This window comes from Marmota marmota, unplaced genomic scaffold, assembly GCF_001458135.2.
Source record: "Marmota marmota marmota unplaced genomic scaffold, marMar, whole genome shotgun sequence".
Lineage (NCBI taxonomy): Eukaryota > Metazoa > Chordata > Mammalia > Rodentia > Sciuridae > Marmota > Marmota marmota.
In genome coordinates, this window is record NW_026000136.1 from 7,373,233 (window position 1) to 7,377,310 (window position 4,078).

Sequence of the window (4,078 nt, forward strand, 5' to 3'; positions counted from 1 at the left end):
CTGCTTTGAGCACCACGCTCAGCACTTCAGCAACCCCCGTACGCAGCGGCCATCTTCTCGCCCCCTCTAGCTTCTACTTGCTCCACTCTGTTAGTGATACTCTCATTTGAGTTTTTAATTTGGTTAATAGTTTCCTTCATTTCTAGGATTATTATTTTATTTTTTTAATAATCTCTATCTCCTGATAAAGATGCTTATTTGCTTCTTTTATCTGTATATGTAATTCATTTTCAATGTGTTCTTTCATTGTTTGAATTTGCTGTCTCATGTCCTCTTTAAGATTCCATTCCATCTGTCTAAGGTATTCCTTGAGTTCTTTATTTGACCATTTTTCTGATGCCTCTAGGTCCTCCTGTATATTTAGGCTGTCCTGCATTGTTTGTACTCCTTTTCTTCCTTGCTTTTTCATGCTGCTCATGTTACTTCTTGTTCTGTTTGACTGCTGAGTTACTGTTTACTCCTATAAATTTATTTGGTTTTGTGTGTCTCTGGGGTCTCTCTTTTGTGATGGGAGACTATGACTAGAGATGATGAGTTTTGTTGCTCCTTAATGCAGATTCATTCGTTTCCTAAACTGTGTATGGATTCTGATGGCATATAGCGGTCTGCAGTATGGTCTTGGGACTTATATTTAGGTCGAATGATGTGATGGTATTGAGGTTGGTATCTCTTGGCAACCTTGGAAGGTTTCTCTACTAACGAGGGATATTAACAGGAGAGTGGTCTGGAGTATTTGGGGGTAGCTAGGGACTTGGTAGCACTATATAATGCCTCGGAACATTTACCTATACATATTTAGTAAATTACACATAAACAGTGTCATGATGCTTGGGAGGAAATGTATTAGAAGGGGAGGGAAGAAGTCACTAAAGAAAATGAGAGTAAACAGGTAGAATTCAAGGAAAGGGGAAAAGGAAATTGAAAAGAAATGAAAAGACAAAAGAAAAAAATAGAAAATAAAAAAGAAAAAATTTAAAAAACAATTAAAAAAATAAAATAAAAAAAACCAAATAATAATAATAATAAAAATTTAAAAAATGCAGTCTTAGAGTTTGATTAACTTCTCTTCCAGTAGGTGGAACTGTGCCCACCAGGCCAAGCTTCTCCTCTCAATACGCAGGAACCAATCACCGTGAAGCAGCTCCTCCTCCCAGACTGGGTGGGTCTGCAATCCTGAGTGCCTAGGGCCTTTTCTTGTGTCTAGTCACTTCCCCACTTTTCCTCCAGCCAGGCCCCGTGTCACACTCACCGGTGATGCTCACCACAATACTGGCTACACGCCAGGTCTGCTGCTCACGGGAGCCCTATTTTCTTGAACAACTGTGCACAGTCTCCCTGCTTGCCATTCCCTCAGACCCTAAGGTTGTGGAGCATGGGGCTGAGAACCTCCGGTAGCCACACCCCTGGGAGCTGGTGCAAGAGACCTCAGTTGTCATTGCTGGTGGGAGCGGTAGCCGGGCGTCCTGCGCTGGGGGTCCTGTGCTGCGGGTTCCGCGCCACTCCTGACTCCCTCGGTCTGACTGTTGTGCTCATGGGAGAGCTGGGAGGGGCCCTTGAGGTTTCCCTGCTGTGTGGAGAGGAAGGGCTAGGGGGTTACACACCTGCCACCACCGGTTTCAATGAAGTTATCTCCTCCACAGCATTCTGGTGACGTCAGTTCTCTGCCATGGTGATATCCCATGCGAATGGCGACAGTTCATTCCCTTTGCCGGGTGTCTGATGGAACGGGTGGGTCCTGACCGGCTCTCCCAAGCCCCGTCTCAATCCTGTGGCCACTGCCTATGAAGGCTCGGTTGGTATTAACCTCCGCAGGTTCACGGAGGAGCCAACAAGTTGTTTCATCAGGAGCCTTTAGCCTTATTTTTTAAATTAAGAATAAAAATGATTAGGGCTGGGTGGCTCAGTGGTACAGCACTAGCCTGGCATGTGCTAGGCCTTGGGTTCAATTCCAAGCACCACATAAAAATAATAAATAAATAAAATAAAGGTATTGTGTCCAACAACAACTAAAATAATAATAATAATAAAAGAGCCTGGTGGATAGTAGCATGCTCCACGCCATGACTCCTGGGCCTTCAGCCATCTTTGCAGGAAATCCCTATGGGGACTCAGTCCCTGCCGTCATCAGCACTGCGGCCCCCACCTCTTCTACCCCCACGTCTTCAGCCACTACTGGCCTTGTAGACACTGAAAAAACATTCTTTCCAGAAAAGTCCTTGGTACTGTCAAATGGTTCAATGTCACAAATGGATATAGATTTATAAATCAAAATGACACCAAAAAAGATGTATTTGTCCATCAGACTGCAATCAAGAAGAATAACCCACAGAAATACTTGCATAGTGTAGGAGATAGAGAAACTGTAGTGTTTGATGTGGTTGAAGGAGAAATGGGCTCCGAAGCATCCAATGTGACTGGCCCATGGAAGGGAGTTGTTGTGCTACTTATCTGCACCTTTACAGATATGGCTACTATGGCCAACGCCTTGGATCTACCCATAATTATGCTGGGGAGGAAGAGGAAGTAAGAAGCAGCACTGAAGGATTTGACCCTCTTGCCAGGATGCGCAGTTCTCTGTGGCCAGGAGTCAGCTGCGGTGCCCCCAGTACCACCATCAGTACTGGAGGCCCCGGTGGTTCCCAACTTACCACATGGGACAGAATTTTGACTGTCGCTTGTGGATCTTTCTTCATCCCCAAAGAATGCAGACTGGTGAGATTGGAGGGATGAAGAATGGAGTCCTCTAGGGAACACAGCTTCAGGGACCAGCTCATAGAAATCCAAGTTTTCGCCCAAGGTACCTTAGGGGACCTTCTTGCCCACCACTTGTGCCAGCTGTTGGAGAGGACGAAGATGAAAACCAACAAGCATCCAATGCTCCAAACCAACTACCTGCTCGCTGTGGATACCGGTGTCCCTATAACTATAGGCGTTGCCCTCCAAATGCTCCTTCACAGGATGGGAAAGAGACCAAGGCAAGTGAGACACCAAATAAGAGCCTTATTCTGGCCACTGAGCAGAGTAGTGTTGACTGACATGCAGCTCCCCAGGCACCTTTACTACCAGCAGGGTGACCTAAAGAATTAATGACCATTCAAAAGTAAAACAAAAGGCACACCCACAACTTTACCAACACCAAAGAAACATCTAAGCAATAAAAGAGTAATCAAGATTTGGACATCACAATATATACTGTAATTCTTCAAGAAACAATTGCAAAATGAAAATGTCAGAATATTTTCTCAGCATTTCCAGCAAGCTGCAATTCTGGAAATGCCTGCACAGAATACTAGAGAGTAACCTCCTCAGTTTCAGCAACCACTAAGTTTATATACATATTTTTCCTGTGTCTGTCTGTTCTCTCTCTCTCTCTCTCTCTCTCTCCTTTGGTAATATAAATTGAGAGAAGAAATATGAACACCACATAGGGAGAACCCTAACCAAAGAAATCTAAAATATATAGTAAAAGCACTTGTTCCCTGCTTTTTTTTGTTCATTTTGGATGCTGCTGGTAAACTTCTAAGTGTCATTATTTAAAAGGAAATTTCTGGCTGGGGTTGTGGCCCAGTGGTAGAACTCTCACCTAGCACTCATGCAGGCCCTGGGTTTGATCCTTAGCACCACATTAAAAAAATAAGCAAGTAAAATAAAGCTATTGTGTTCAACTACAATTAAAAATAATAAGTATTAAAAAATAAAAAAGGAAATTTCATACCTTTATTTTTAATTGATTTTATTTTTTTAAATACACAACAGCAGAATGCAATACAATTTTTATTATACATATAGAGCACAATTTTTCATACCTTTGTATATAAAGTATGTTCATGCCAATTCATGTCTTCATACATGTACTTTATTTTTTTGCACTACAATTCTTATTAAACACATATATCACAATTTTTCATATCTCTGGTTGTATATAAAGTATATTGACACCAATTCATGTCCTCATACATATATTTTGGATAATGATGTCCATCACATTCCACCGTCCTTGCTAATCCCCTGCCCCTCCCTTTCCCTCTAACCCCTCTGCCCTATCTAGAATTCATCTATTCCTCCCATATTCCCCCCT

The 4,078-nt window shown here is 42.7% G+C and overlaps 1 pseudogene; it reads left to right on the forward strand.

Moving 5' to 3' along the window:
- The first annotated feature begins 2,060 nt into the window (after nt 1–2,060).
- On the forward strand, nt 2,061–3,156 carry LOC107155907 (annotated as a pseudogene).
- Nucleotides 3,157–4,078: the final 922 nt, after the last annotated feature.